The sequence below is a fragment of the Musca autumnalis genome, unplaced genomic scaffold (genome assembly GCF_047663935.1).
Source record: "Musca autumnalis isolate F117 unplaced genomic scaffold, ASM4766393v1 scaffold_5, whole genome shotgun sequence".
In the NCBI taxonomy this organism is placed as follows: domain Eukaryota; kingdom Metazoa; phylum Arthropoda; class Insecta; order Diptera; family Muscidae; genus Musca; species Musca autumnalis.
In genome coordinates, this window is record NW_027412088.1 from 139,500,718 (window position 1) to 139,516,742 (window position 16,025).

The window sequence follows — 16,025 nt, forward strand, 5'->3', positions numbered from 1 at the left end:
ATTCGAACCTGATCTATATCTGGTAGATAATATTAGGATGTTTTAAGTATGGACCAAATCGGTAACTCTCTTCAAGAGTAAACTTTTGTGGGGAGGTATCTAAAGTAGTTGACCGATATGGCTTTCACAATACAAGTTGCTGCAACAAAAATTAAAGCGATTCGAGGTCCTAAACCGAACTTTTCCGAAATTTTGTGTGGGAGGTACACGAAGGAGTAGACCGATTGAGCCCATATTGGAACCTCATCTAAGTCTGCTAGAAACTTTACGATGTGCAAAGTATGGACCAGATGGGTTAGTTCCTTTAAGAGCTATCGTGCGAACAAATTTTCCGAACATTTTCTAACTTTTGTGGGAGAGGTGCCGGAAGGAGTGGACCGATGTAACCTATCTTCGAACTTAAATTAAGTTTGGACAAAATATTACGAAAGCCAAATGTTGGATTGAACGGTTGATTCGTTCGAGAGTTATCGCGCTCTCCAGCCAGCCAAACAGACAGACGGACGGACATGGCTAAATCAACTTCAAATTGTCTGAAAGGGATTTAGTCCAAACATACTTGGGGTATAAAATCATTATTTCGATGAGGTAAATTTTGCCCGTATGCATAAGTACTGAGGGTATAAAATTTTTAACAAAAACTTTATTATATATATCGGTGATTTGCCTCCTGTGAGGATTGAACTCACGACCCCTGGTTTACAAGACCAGTGCTCTGCCACTGAGCTAAAGAGGCTTACGAAATTCGCGTTTTCATAATTCTAAAATTAATTTTTTTAAAAATAAAAATAATATAGAAATTCGGCTTAAAAATAGAATTTTATCTCGCAACCTCGACTTTGCAATCTTCCGTTACATTATTTACATAAAGAAAGCATAAACTTTTTAACCACATTTTTATTGACACTGAAAGTCTGGAAATTTCCAACTTTTATGCGAAATGAAAAATAAATTTTAGGCTTGCCCCCTGTGAGGTTTGAACTCACGACCCCTGGTTTACGAGACCAGTGCTCTACCACTGAGCTAAAGGGGCTCTGGAGCTGGCGGGAGTTAATACTTAATTTAAACGTGCTTAATTTTGAACCTCTCTGATAATATCTAATGTTATGATAAATAATTTAATTGCCATAATTAATTTCTCGTCGGTATTCATTAAAAAATACTAAACCGTGGTATTTATATGGAGATGTAGAACGGGGCTTCTTCTGCAACGTTCTTACACTTTCTTTAAGTACCTTAATTCATCATAATTACATAGGTATTTTAGTGGTTCTTAATTAATAATTTCAAATAGTATTGGCTTAAAAATATTTTTTTCGATTTGCCTCCTGTGAGGATTGAACTCACGACCCCTGGTTTACAAGACCAGTGCTCTGCCACTGAGCTAAAGAGGCGTTGTTACACCTGCCCCTGAAGGCAAGCTTAAACATGGTTCCATTATACTGTATTCAGTGTTTTAATCTTACCATGTTCCAATAAAAACGGACTTTGGTTCCGAGAATAACTTTTGTTACGAAAAAATGTTAAATTGGAACTTCCGTCTGATTTTTAATATATGTACCTAGGTGTTTTATCAAAAAAATGTTTGACAATACAAACATTAACTTAACATAAGATCTGTTCGATAACCCAAAAGTTTGTACAAACTTTTACAAAATGCTGTTAGATAACAAACTTGTTCAATAAAAGAGAAATGAGAAGTTGTTGCAAGAACTTGCAAATACTTTTTACTTGCGAAGTTATCGAACACGCCTATAATTAGACATATGTAGGCATTTTGGTAGTTCAGTTTGGTATTATTGACTAAAAATATTTTATTCAATTTGCCTCCTGTGAGGATTGAACTCACGACCCCTGGTTTACAAGACCAGTGCTCTGCCACTGAGCTAAAGAGGCGTTGTTACACCTGAACTTGAATGCAAGCTTAAAAATGATTCCATAATATTCAAAGTTTTAATCTTTGTATGTCTCAATTAAAACGGGCTTTGGTTCCGAGAATAACTTTTGTTACGAGAATATTTTAAAATAGAACTTCCGATTGCTGACATATTTTATCAAAAAGATGTTAGTGTTTTGACAATACAATATTGAAATATAGAAATAATTTACTACGCTATTTGGATAGCTTGTGCGATGATACTATAAAAAAAAAAACTACAGTGATCGACATTCATTTAAGCGCAAGACAAATTTTTGTGTATATTTGAATATATGTACTAGGGTTATGACTTTTTTACAACCTCATATCCCTGTATCATAGCGTGATGAGTTTTGCCATAAGATTACATAAAATCATAATTATAAGGTGATTCGGTGAAAAAATCTCACGCACAAAATGATTTTAAAATTTGAATTTATCAAAATTATGGACAATTTTTAGAAGTCACTGTTAGCAGATATACAATTTAAAATAGACTTTAGAGTCACATGAGATAATTAAACTGACAACATTTATTTCTCACTAATTTTCTTCAATTCTGAGAATCGTAAAAATGTCGTAAACGCTTTTATTTAAAGATATAATTTTTTAACAAAAAACAAAAAAATAAATTTTTTTCAAATTGGTTTGTGCATTACTTTTTCCAATAAACATTATTATAGTTATTAGTAGGCTTATATTTATTCATTCGTGCAACAAAAAATATTTTTTTTTTATTTCGTACATTTTTTCAAAAAATTATATTTTTAAAATCAATTTGTGCGTGAACTTTTTTTATATTTCAATGGAATAAACGATAGCGTAGTGATTATTAGGCGAAAGTTCATTCATCCCTGCTACAGGAAATCATTTTTGAGAAAAAATTTCAAAAAGTCATAACCCTAATAGGTTTGTACTCTGGAATTAAATAAATTGTATTAAATTTTTCATTACAAAACAATTAGTTTTATTATAATTTAACAAACTAAGAGAAAATTCATTCAATAGAAACACAATGCGACATACCAGAGGCCAAAAAACATTCCTACCAAAGTTGGTTTATATACATATATGTATTTTTGGAATATTTTAAAGTTATTTTATTATCCTTTCTTACATTTATGTTCATTGAAAACTCGTGAAAGAAGAAGAACATTTTTTGGTGGTATTCACTTTAACAAATAATTTTTCTTTTTTGGGACACCCTATTGTTGGACCACACCAAAACCGAGGAGGTTTTCCCCGCACTGAGAACCAAAAATACCGATATGACATTTCCTTATAAGGCGGTGATCTGAACTCCGATTTCATTATTATAACATATTCGTTTAGAATATTTGGCTGACAGCTGAAGAAATAAATGCATATACCTATTAATCATATAGTGAGTATACCAAAACATGTACCAATACTGACAATTTTTTGCGGGAAGCAGCAAATTCGTTTAAGCAATGTGTTGGTAACAGTAAAATACTTCGTTTCAGAATGATGCGTTTTATGGGAACCACGCGAAAACTTGGACCTAGGACTGCAATATTTTTGTTAGAAGGTTTTTAGGCCACGAGGACTGATTGATAAAAATTTCAGTTCGATATATCGACACCTCCAAATAATAGTATGCTAAGTCTAAAAAGTGAGTTTTGAAGGAGAAGCTCTCAAAGTGTGGAAATTTTTTGAACTTCAGTACTCTGCTAAGTCAATATTTGTTTATAACTTCTGTTCGGATTGACCGATCATTACCAAAATTAGACAGAATTTAAGTTAAAGGACGTTCGACACCTCCAAATAATAGTTTGCTAATTCTGAAAAGCGAGTTTTGCAGGACAATCTCGAAAAGTTTGGAAATTTCTTTGACCTTCAGTACTATGTAAGTAAATATTTGTTTATATTTACAACGGTACAATTTGTTTTGAGAGAGGCGTATTTCACGATGTAATGGGATCGAAAACTTAAAAAACCTCCTACTGCTACTATCCTAAACTTTAGATTTATTTATTATTTTTTTGCAACACAAAACGATCACACTTTCCACGGTGGAACCCGCATTATTCAATTGACACAATTCAATTGTGAGGAGAAAGCGCACACGTAAACATGCCACATTTATTTAGTGAACATTTTCTCGTAGGCAAGAGCAGCCTTCATTAAATAAATTCATTATCCTTTTCTCCTTTTTATAACTTCTCCACTAAATATAAAATCTTGCCTCCTGTGAGGTTTGAACTCACGACCCCTGGTTTACGAGACCAGTGCTCTACCACTGAGCTAAAGAGGCCTTGTTTAAGATCGGCTTTAATTCAAAGTCCCATATGCGACTTAAAATTAGAAAAACAAGGACGAAGTGTATTGAAATCAAACGTAAAAACTCAATTAATACCTACTTATTTAAAATACGTTTGAAATAAACTAACAACAATTACGGCGAAAGAAATTACTAACAATTTTATTTCAAATATTTATCTTTAATTGTTAACAGCATAGTATTCGAACAAGTGATGTTTTATGATAAAAAAGGGAACAAGCCCCAATTAACAAATTAATAATATTCCAAAACAAAAACTAAAATGAATACTGTTGCTATTGTTGTACAACAACAGTACATGAATCTATACACCTGGCCTCAAGGCCTCTTTAGCTCAGTGGCAGAGCACTGGTCTTGTAAACCAGGGGTCGTGAGTTCAATCCTCACAGGAGGCATATCACCATTTTCGACAAGTACGTTTTGTTAGATTTTCATATAATTTTTTACGAAATTAATTTTGTTACAGACATGTTGGAGCAACAACTTCACCAGCAAAAATGTAATAAAATTACGTCTCCACATTTCCTGCGTTGGTAGATATGGAATGCTTTTATTTCGTGCCATATGTATGACATTGATAGTGTACATACATATAAACTACCTCTAAGTTCACCGTAGTTTTTCTTTCACTTTTCAAAGAATTTTTAAAATCTTTAATTGAATTTATAAAAATTCTTTTTCTAGTTGCCTCCTGTGAGGATTGAACTCACGACCCCTGGTTTACAAGACCAGTGCTCTGCCACTGAGCTAAAGAGGCTACATTAGGCCCCGGCTCAGTTTTAGTTTTGAATTTTGGGTCCATCTTGTGGAGTTGTCTAGTTGTCTAAAAATCTAATTAAAATTGTTCAAATAAAAAAACACTTGTTCAAACACAAATTATGTTATTTGATTGTATATACTAACGTAATGTACGTAGTTTCGGTGGAAAGTAAGACGCAAAATTATGAATCAGCGACACTCATAAACGATAAATCCAAAATAATGACGTCATTAAGTTTTGCCGATAGTAAATTAGAGTTCTATTGGTATAATTTCCGGTGCTCTTTTATTTTCTTCGAGAACGGCACATGAAAATTAATTGAAAACGATTCATTCATTCAGTGACTTAGTTTGTGGAAGCAAATCCTTAATTTTCGAAGTATAATTAATAATATTAACCAATAAATTGAATTGTTTTTCGATACTGAAAAATATCGCTAACTATGGGGACTGTCGCGATATATGGGGAATGTACTAATTTAAGTCGGTGGCTTTCATAATTGGTTGGAATCTACTGGACGTAGGTTGATACCATCAACTTGGTCTTATCGCCGTTCTTGTGTTCCATTTGTATTAGAGTTCAAAATTCGAGTTCAATTGAAAGACCGGTTAATATAGTTCAGCTCTTTTGACAGAACTAGCGCAGTAAACTAGTTCATACTTCACTACCCAGTTCAATTGTTCAGATAATAATCGTTCACCGGGTCTGAGTTGTTCACCTCGCCACGAATTTAGTAGTGCAAAAAGTTATAAAATGTTTGCTGACTTCTGATTAGCTGGTATGCTGATTTTTTTAATTTCTTCAACTTTTATTACTTTTCTGCTACTTTTTGCACAAATTTGGATGTTGTAGAAATTTTTGACAGTTCGTTCTTTTGCAACTTTTACCTTAAAATAGTACGGGAATAGAGCTTACATTACTGAAGGCATCAGTGAAGACAAATGTCAATGCTCCCTGTTAGTAAACTATAATGAGCTATATCGACTGGTCTACTTCATACGCACTTTTCAATGAATCATTTAATTGAACTAGTTCGTTTTTGAACAGCTTTAAATCTCTTTAAACCGCTAAGAATTTTATTCCTGCTCACGGAAGTAAAGTTGTAGCTCTTGTCTTAAAGAACAAAAATTATGAACACATAAAATACATCAACTTCATCTTCAATGTCGAAAACGTCTAGTTCAAATTTATTTTATAATTTTTTCTCCAGGACACGTGTCCTCCTGTTTTTAGTCTTCTATCACGCTGTGGTGTCAGTATATGGTTATTTTCCATGACTCAAAAAAATTACAAACAGTGTAGGTATTTAAAGGTTCGGAGAGGTTCTTTTCTATTTTAAATGACATACATACATCTTTTTTTTTAATTCGAAACATTTCACTTGTAATTTGAGAATTCCAATTGAAATTCGAATTATTTCATTTAAATTTGATTTTTTTATTTGCAATTCGAATTATAATTTGTAATTCGAATGTTTTCATTTGTAATTCGAAGTATCCCCCCATACCAAGTGCGGATATTATTCGAATGTCCGGCACAACTTTCGAAAACGATATCACATTCGAAGAATTGGCAAATGTTTTTCGGCTGTACACAAGCACGTTGTTCTTTTGTTCGTCAAAAGTTTAAAAACGATATCGTTTTCGAACATTTGGCGAATGTTTTTTCTTCACAAGAAAAAATGTTACGAGAAACATTTTTTACTTCGGAATTTTTTTAGTTTTAAAAAATAATTTTATGTAGTTCGTATAAAATTCCCATTTGCTTTTTTCAAATATTTTTTGCTAGGTATAATATAAACAAGAAGTGATGATAAACACAACATATGGCTAGCCCCTCATACCAATTGCGGATATTATTCGAATGTTCGGCACAACTTTCGAAAACGATATCACATTCGAAGAATTGGCAAATGTTTTTTTCTTCACAAGAAAAATTGTTTCGAGAAACATTTTTTACTTTAAAAATTTTTTTGTTCCAAAAAAAAAAAAAAAATTATATTGTTTGTAAAAAATTCCCATTTGCTTTTTTCAAATAATTTCGATATAAATGCTACGTATAATATAGACAAGAAATGTTGATAAAGACAACATATGGGTAGGTTGCCAAACACAAGACAACAATGTTTATAAACAGTTACATATCGAGTCGCAAACATAAAGTAATAAAAACGGAAAAGGTACATAACAGAAACATCAAGAAACTCCACAAAAAATGTTTTTTGCCACTATCGTAAAAACTATCAACTTTCATTCGCTAATAATATGTGTGCTCATTTACTCAAAATTTGTACAAATTGTTACTGGATGTTGTTCGTTTACTCAACAGTACAATGTAGAATACCTTAGCCGATTACAAGAAATTACTGAACTTGTACAAATTGTATTATTAATAATTGTATTATTATTAACGACATTCGAATTCGAAGGTTTTCCTGCCACAAACTGAGCGACGAATGAATCGTTTTTAATTCGTTATCGAGTGTCGTTTTCGAACAAAATATCCGCAAAACTATCGAAAAACATTCGAAAACGAATCGTTTGCGATAGCAATGGTATGGGGGGATTCCATTATTAATTTTATTTTTTTCATTTGGAATTCGAATTTTTGTATTTGTAGTTCAAATTATTCCATTTGATGCTCGAAATAAAAAAATCATCAATTTGGGTGGAAATGGTACGAATTACAAAAGGAATAATTCGAATTTCAAATGAAAAAATTCAAATCACAATCAGATCGAATTAAAAATGAAATAATTTGAATTACAAATAAAAATTGTAAATTATAAATGAAATAATTCGAATTTCAAATGCAATTCTCCAATTACAAATGAAATAATTCGAAATTCAATGGGAATTTTCAAATTACGGGTGAAATGTTTCGAATTTTGAATGAAATTATCAATTTACAACTGAAATTATTCGAATTACAAGCTAAAAAAGGTGTAGATAACGGCAAACCCAAGAAGACTTGTTAATTTTCAAATTATGAAACCTGGCACTGCTCACTACCACAATTGCAGCAAGTCTACACTATTATTTGGCGTTTCCTCAGCAAGATTAAACATTTCGATCCTGCAAATTTTGTGTTAAAATTTTACCGCCAATGTTTTCTTTAGGCGCTATATATTTTGTATTTTGTTTTCCGTTGTCTTCTGTCTTAACATGGCCATAAATGAGACTGATTTCAAATACAACTTATAGCAAATTCTTTAATTAACCGGTGGTGCGACTTTGGAGACAACAACTGTTTACTACCGAGCATGGCACAATTACTAGGTATATGCATCAGCCAACAACCACAACAAAAACCATTTCAGTACTGTGAAATGTCAAAAATGGTTTCCAAAAATAAAGCTATTCACAAAAATTTTTCAACAAAATTTTGTTAGGCAGGTATTAATAAACGGAATATTACAAAAATCCATCAAAAAATCACAATTTTTCTTTTAATTTTTTCAGGGCAATCATGAATATTTCCCTCGGAATTTTCCGCACGGAAAATAATTTTATAAAGTGAAATTCTTCTGAAATCTATCTTTTAAAACGTTTAAAACTACTAAAATCACTTATTCCCTTTTCGGACATAAATATGGAAATAATTAATTGCGAAATTGGGGAAAGGGGAGAAATTCCGCACGGAATTTTATTCATGATTGCCCTGTTTGTTTTTTAATTTTGTGTTTTCAATTACAACAACTTTTTTGACAGCTCGCAGTACATCAGCTGGGCTGATGCGGGTACCTGTATGATTGTGCCATGCTACCGAGGTATCTTGTTATTAGTCTTCTAACCCAAACGACTTAATCTAAATTTTTGTTACACGATGCCATATTCAAAATCATATGTACATATAACATATTTCGAGACATTTCCAAAATTTCGGTGCGTTCATTTTTTTACAATACCTAAAAAACACAATAAAATTTGCCTCCTGTGAGGATTGAACTCACGACCCCTGGTTTACAAGACCAGTGCTCTGCCACTGAGCTAAAGAGGCTTGGGACTCGATGGCGCCAGATCAAAACTCCGATTTTCAAGCAGTATTTAAGTGTTGTAACAAGAGCTCAGTAACAGTACGCTCGATCAGAAATCTCGCCGTTCGTACCGCTCTTATACGACCCTCCTCATCCATTAATTGGCAAATAGCGGAATTTGTAACAAATGATTTCAAATACTGGGCAAGGTCTTCGATGCATTTTTTAGAAGATTTATACGATTTTAAATCATCCGGCTTTAGGTTACGAACGCTAGGCGGTATACATATGTTGATCTCCTGCTGCACAATCATTTTCACAGGTACGGTTCTCATTGACAATTTATCGATATTGTCGCGTTAACAAAGATAAAACGCTAATATCAGATGCCTTACAGGGTCTTCACGCAATAACTCGGAAGTTCGACTCACGGCATCAAGGGCTTTCATCACCAAAAGAAATTATCTCTGGCCTAGATTTTCACCTCCATGTTGTGTCATAGTGTAATAAATTGGATTCTTTTCTTACATAAATATGTATAAATTTTTATATTAATAAAACCAATTTCCCCGAAACATTTGCGTTTATTAAATATTATTTTCAATTCTAATACTTTCCATTCAAATTCTTTAAATTTAATCGCGTGAATCAATTATTTCAAGAAAAAATAAATAAAAAAATTAACAAAAATTCTGTTTCCATATTTTGGTGATTTGCCTCCTGTGAGGATTGAACTCACGACCCCTGGTTTACAAGACCAGTGCTCTGCCACTGAGCTAAAGAGGCGTACGTTATATGCTGTTATCGAATTGTGTATATGAACGCCAGGGTGTGTTAAGAACATTCATTAAGTCTATACTGTTTTGTTTTCTGCAAACACACAATACAGAATGTTAGTTTAACAGAATGTTAAACGTTTTAGCTCTCTCGCTCTGCCTTTTGTTTTCTTCATAACATTTTATTTCTCTTCCAAAAGATGTTCTGTAAGAGAATTTCAATTCGCTCCGCTATGAAATTGTTGATTGCTTTCGCCCTGCTGCTATTTATGGAAATAAATAAATGAAATGAATGAATGAAATAAATTGGTTGGTATTCGTTTACCGCTAGTTGTTCAAAGTACAGTGGTGAAGATTTTTGCATGGGATTTGATTGAGTTGCATATGTTTTGACCATCAAACTTTTAGGCGTGTTATGTATGTATGTATTTTCATATTTTTTTTCAAAATTTTTGTTGTATAACTTGTCAAAACCTTTTATTTTTTTATATTTGAAGCAATGAACTACATATGTATAAATAATTGCAAAAAATACCTAATTATACTTTCAAAAAAAAAAAAAAAATTTAAATGAAATTTTCTAAAACGTGCAATTTTGTTGCAAATTCATTGGCCACCACTGTACATGTTTGTATACGTGTTCTTATGTACATTTGTTTGTAATACATACATATGTATAATATTGAGATTTCTGAGTGAAATCGGACACTTTTCAAAATGAGGTTTTAGATCAGTGTTCACCAGCAACAACAAATTCAACCGCTGCGTTTGTGTTGGGCACACACACGAGATTATCTATCTCTCTCTAAATAAACATCGTGTGCGTTAATTCATTGCTAAAACAAAGAAGATGATCGGTGGTGAGAGCAACGTTCAAACTCACCACAATTGAGATTGTGTGTGTTCACACAGACACGGCTCGCGAGCCCAGTGGTGATTAACACTGTTTTAGATCAGTGTTAATCACCACTGCAGCGGTTGAATTTGTTGTTGCTGGTGAACACTGTTTTAGATCAATGGTGAGCAAAACAAAATTTAAGAGAATTTAACATTTGTCGTTTTTCATGGTTTTTCTAAATTGTTTTTTAATTGTGAAAACACAATTTTAATCTAAAATCGTGGATGAAATTATTTATTAAATAATAATTACAAAAAATACTTAAACGTCTGAGTTTTGTTGAATTAATAAAAGTAAGAGTATTTTACATCAGCCACCAGTGGATGCCCGTGCACACCTATGTTTTAGATTTCCTTTATTTTTTGCCGTGGTGAAAAAGTCAAATTTTGTATAAACTTTATGCAAAGGGAAAATTGTGAGTTTATCGAAGATCTAACATCCCACCTAATACTATGTTTACATTTACGAAGTCCACTCGATTTCAGCTGTCAATTCCTTTGCGTATACGTCAAATGAAAACTCATCTGAAATCTATTGAATTTCATTTGACGTTTGAGCAATGGAATTGACAGTTGAATTCGAGTGGATTTCGTAAATGTAAACATAGTATAAGTTGGCATTGGCACTCGGTTTTGTGTTTTCAGGGTATTGCAAATTATTACAAATTTATGTATGTAGACGAATTTAGTGATATTGGTAGTGTGATTCGAATGATATTTTTTTAATTTGTCAATACATTTTCCCTTATACCAGTGTGAAACACAAAAATGTTGTTATACCCTCCATACATTAGATTAGCACGCCCATTTATGTTTTTTTTTTTCTTTTAATTTTAGCTTTGCTACATTTAAGAACCTTTTATTATAGTTTGTATAATAATTAAATTCATTCGTTTAAAAATTCTTAAGACTTATTTCATAAAATTCTTTGATATGTAATTTTCTCTAATTCTTTGGATAAATGACAATTTCTATATTAAATTGAAAAGTTAACAAGTAAAAAAGTGTCAGTCGGCTTTGCCGACAGAGATATACCCTCAGCCTGTGTATATTGAAACAATTTTTTTCCAAAAAACGCATGTATTTTTTGTAGAATTTTGGGCGTTTGAACTGACAAAAATGTTGATTAGGATTTAATATCAAAAGTTTTGCGGAGGAGATACTAAAAAGAATGGATCTCCAGCCACTATATATGGTACCATAGGGGTTTTTTAGAACTTCAGGGATGTTTGCTCAAGAAGTATGAACTTGCCCCTGAAACAACTTTTACCATCGCAATTGAGGCAGCGAATGCAAGTTGCTTCAACAAAAATCAAAGTGATTCGAAAGCAGGTCTTAAAGTGAACATGTATCCGAAATTTTGAGTGGGAGGTACCGGATGGAGTGGACAAATATAGTCCATATTTGAACCTGATCTATATCTGGTAGATATATTAGGATGTGTAAAGTATGGACCAATTCGGCCACTCTCTTCAAGAGTTATCGTACGCACAATTTTTCCGAACATTTTTGAACTTTTGTGGGGGAGGTACCTGAAGGAGTGGACCGATATGGTTTATCTTCGAACTTAAACTATGTTTGGACAAAATATTACTAAGGCTAAACTTTGGACAGAATCGGCAGACCTGTTCGAGAGTTATTTTGCCCTCCAACCTCCTCACACGGTGTCATAGGGGTTTTTTGCAACTTTCAGGCTATTTTCTCAGGAAGTATGGACTTGCCCCTGATGAAACTTATACCGTCGTATGGAGGGCAGTGAATACAAGTTGCTAAAGCAAAAATCAAAGCGATTCGAGAGATGTTCCTAAACTGAACTTTTCCAAAATTTTGTGTGGGAGGTACCCGACGGAGTGGACCGATTGAGTCCATATTAAAACCTGATCTAAGTCTGGTACACGCTCCACAATGGACAAAGTATGGACCAAATCGGTTACACCCTTCAAGAGTTATCGTGCGTACAAATTTTCCGAACATTTTCGAACTTTTGTGGGGGAGGTACCGGAAGGAGTGGACCGATATAGCTCATCTTCGAACTTAAACTAAGTTTGGACAAAATATTACGAAAGCCAAAATTTGAACCGAATCGGTTCATCCCTTCGAGAGTTATCGTGCGCTCCAGCCAGCCAGACAGACAGACAGACAGACGGACGGACATTGCTCAATCGACTCCAAATTGTCTGAAACACATTTCGTCCAAACATACTTGGGGTCTAAAACCATTATTTCGATGAGGCACATTTTGCCCGTATGAAAGTGTATATACCCTTCATAGCCTAAAGGCTGAGGGTATAAAAACAAATAACAAAACAATTTTGTAACAATTTTGTAACCGATCCGATTTGATCAAAACTTTCCTTTCTTCCGAACTTAACTATAAAAAATCGCAACTTTTTGATTGAGCGATTTTTATCAAAAGTAGTCCTTGTGGCCCAGATTACAATGAAGTCCGTACTTGCTGAGATTATGGTCCAAATGACTAAATACCACCATAACTTACGAATTGAGTATCAAATTTTGGCGAAATTTTGAAAATTAGAGTTGTGCCAATTGAACTATGTATATTGAACGACCTAGTTCACTATCTAGTTCAATGGACTCCGGTCGTTTGTTAGAACAAACTGTATATACATAATATCACACGTTAGTTTGTTTGCCGTAACTCATACGTTTTTGCACTAGGACTGTGAACTAGGTCGTTTAATTGCCCAACTCTATTTAAAATCATACACGCAGAAAAATTTATGTTAGAAATATGTTTGGATCCAAACAAATATATGTTTGGGACCGGTTGCAAACAAATATATGTTTGGATCCAAACATAATATGTTTGGGTCCAAACAAATATATGTTTGCAACATTTTGTAACATATCTCAATTTGATATGTTTGGGTAAAACATATTTTTTATGTTAGAACAGTTTTTTCATGGGTGGAGAGAGGATGTTTGTCAACGAGAGTAATAACAGTGCTCTCGCGGCTGTGGAATGCTGTTTTATAATAAAGAGTTGTGTGTACTGTATAATAGAAGACGTAGAAGCGAAGAAGGGGGCTTTGGTGGCATGTATGCGTCAAACTCGTGTGTTTCTTGTTTTGTTGTTGTTAACCAACTTAGCCGGCGAAGAAGAAAAGAAGAAATGATATGAATTATATTTTTTTCTTTCTTCAGTGTTTTAGTTGCCTTTGTAGAGTCAAGACGGTAAAGTGAGTGAATAAATCAGTGTTTTGTGTTTTCTTAAAGAAATGGTGCTTTTTAGTAAATTAAATGTCCAATACATTTTATAATTGAATCGGAAAGTTGAATGGAATTATTTTATTGGACAAGGAAGAATTCGCATTTAATATTGGTAATTACATACATACTTATGTACATATATTTGAAATATGGCATATCCATATTTATTTAATACATTATATAATCATTTAATTCTAGATGCCGATTCCCCGCTGATGATTTCAACTATGAGGACAATTTGTTTTATTTCACAAGTAAGGAGAAGCGTTCAACTACGTTTCTATATATTTTTCCTTTTTAAAAGTGTGACTATTTACAAATTATGTCAATCAGTTTTTCTTTTATTAAAGTGTGTTATGTATTTCTTTGGAATTTTGTATGTACCTATGTATGTGTTTGTTGTTCTTTTGCTTTTCAATAAAAAACCACAACATTTGTGTGTATACTATAGAGCAATGTCGTTCTTTGATATTGTTAAAGTTACGAAGTTTTTCGGCTATTCACACACACATGACCCGAACGCAACGAAAGAGCACAGAAAAGAGAGCAAATGTTTTGATTTGTTTTGCAGCATGTGGGCATACAACCTTACTAACACACTGTCAAAAATTGGCAATATTCAGAATTTTGTGTGCTCTCTTCTTGGTCGGCTATGCTATAGAGCAGACGTGTGCACGGCCATCCACTGGTGGATGCTCTAAAATACTCTTAATTTAATTAATTCTACAACTCTTGGGTGTTTAAGTATTTTTTGTAATTATTCTTTGATAATTCATTTGTACAACGATTTTAGACAACATTAATGCTTAAAAATGTTGAAATATGTAATGAAACAACAAGAAAAAGTAAATAATAATTCTCCCTTAAATTTTCTCTTTTCCTATTTTGCTCACCATTGCTATAGAGCAATGGAAGGCATTGTGACTCACAAGAGAGCCCATGTGCTCTAAGTGAGCGTAAATTGGTTATCGCTCACAGCCTGTGTAGATCAATGGTGCACAAGAAGAGAATATTATTTTGGTTTTTTGTATGGGAAAGAGAGTTGTAGTTAACTTTTTCGTAAAGACGCGTGCATGGCTGGTGTAGATGCTAACACGTTGTGAGCAACAACAAATTTACGCTCATTGAGAGCACAAGGGAGATCCAAAAAATATCTCTGCCTCACTCTGCTATAGAGCAATGGTGAGCAAAATCGAGAGAGAGGCAAATTTAAGAGAGAATTAATATTTAATTTTTCTTGATGTTTCATTACTTATTTCAAAATTTTTTAAACGTTAATGTTGTCTAAAATCGTCCACAATGCAAATTATTAAAAAATATAAATAAAAAATTGCATAAACTTTTAATTGTTTATGATTCACAAACAACTAAGAGTACGTTTTCTCAATTTGCCTATGTGCTAGCACACAGGCATGCTCACCCCTACTATAGAGCATCATCCGGCAAAAAGGGGCACACGTGACCTTGATGAGAATAACAGCAGAACAACCACCATTCAGTCTTCATCCAGAAGTCAAAGAAGCAAGTTCTGCTGTCGCTTGTTTCAATGATTTTTAATTTTAGCAATGCATTAACGGACACGCTGTTTGTGGAGAGAGAGTCGTATGAGTGAAACCACAAAGAATGCGTTTGTGTTAGTGCCGATACCTGCTATAGAGCAGAGTGAGGCAGAGAAATTTTTTGGATCTCCCTTGTGCTCTCAATGAGCGTAAATTTGTTGTTGCTCGCAACGTGTTAGCATCTACACAGGCTGTGAGCGATAACCAATTTACGCTCGCTTAGAGCACATGGACTCTCTTGTGAGTCACAATGCCTTCCCCTGCTATAGAGATAGCCAGTGAGTTCTTACTGAGAGCAAGTGAGCACACATTTTAAAGTGTTTTACATTGAATTTTACGCTTCCTTGCTCTCAGTAAACGCCCACTGGTGCATGTGTTTGTTTTTTCTTTGTGCCTTTTGGGTTTGTATTTTTTTGCACCCAAACATATATATGTTTGCACCCAAACATATAACTGTTTCCACCCAAACATATATTTGTTTGCAGACCCAAACATATATTATGTTTGGGACTGTTGCAAACATATATATGTTTGCTGCAAAATATGTTTGGGACATATGTTAGAGAGGCCGTTTTTTTGCGTGTAATAGTTCTTCTAAAGTATGTA

The 16,025-nt window shown here is 33.4% G+C and overlaps 1 protein-coding gene and 9 non-coding genes across 11 annotated transcripts in view; 2 read left to right on the forward strand and 8 right to left on the reverse strand.

The window, feature by feature from the left end:
• mam (neurogenic protein mastermind) overlaps positions 1–16,025 on the forward strand; it is a 586,128-nt gene that overhangs the window by 107,673 nt on the left and 462,430 nt on the right. The window lies entirely within an intron of this gene.
• On the reverse strand, positions 665–736 carry TRNAT-UGU (transfer RNA threonine (anticodon UGU)). The gene has a single exon. It is a non-coding gene; the product is annotated as a tRNA-Thr (tRNA).
• TRNAT-CGU (transfer RNA threonine (anticodon CGU)) lies at positions 962–1,033 on the reverse strand. Its single transcript has one exon. It is a non-coding gene; the product is annotated as a tRNA-Thr (tRNA).
• Positions 1,323–1,394, reverse strand: TRNAT-UGU (transfer RNA threonine (anticodon UGU)). The gene has a single exon. It is a non-coding gene; the product is annotated as a tRNA-Thr (tRNA).
• On the reverse strand, positions 1,825–1,896 carry TRNAT-UGU (transfer RNA threonine (anticodon UGU)). Its single transcript has one exon. It is a non-coding gene; the product is annotated as a tRNA-Thr (tRNA).
• TRNAT-CGU (transfer RNA threonine (anticodon CGU)) lies at positions 4,122–4,193 on the reverse strand. Its single transcript has one exon. It is a non-coding gene; the product is annotated as a tRNA-Thr (tRNA).
• On the forward strand, positions 4,544–4,615 carry TRNAT-UGU (transfer RNA threonine (anticodon UGU)). The gene has a single exon. It is a non-coding gene; the product is annotated as a tRNA-Thr (tRNA).
• On the reverse strand, positions 4,906–4,977 carry TRNAT-UGU (transfer RNA threonine (anticodon UGU)). The gene has a single exon. It is a non-coding gene; the product is annotated as a tRNA-Thr (tRNA).
• TRNAT-UGU (transfer RNA threonine (anticodon UGU)) lies at positions 8,908–8,979 on the reverse strand. The gene has a single exon. It is a non-coding gene; the product is annotated as a tRNA-Thr (tRNA).
• Positions 9,671–9,742, reverse strand: TRNAT-UGU (transfer RNA threonine (anticodon UGU)). Its single transcript has one exon. It is a non-coding gene; the product is annotated as a tRNA-Thr (tRNA).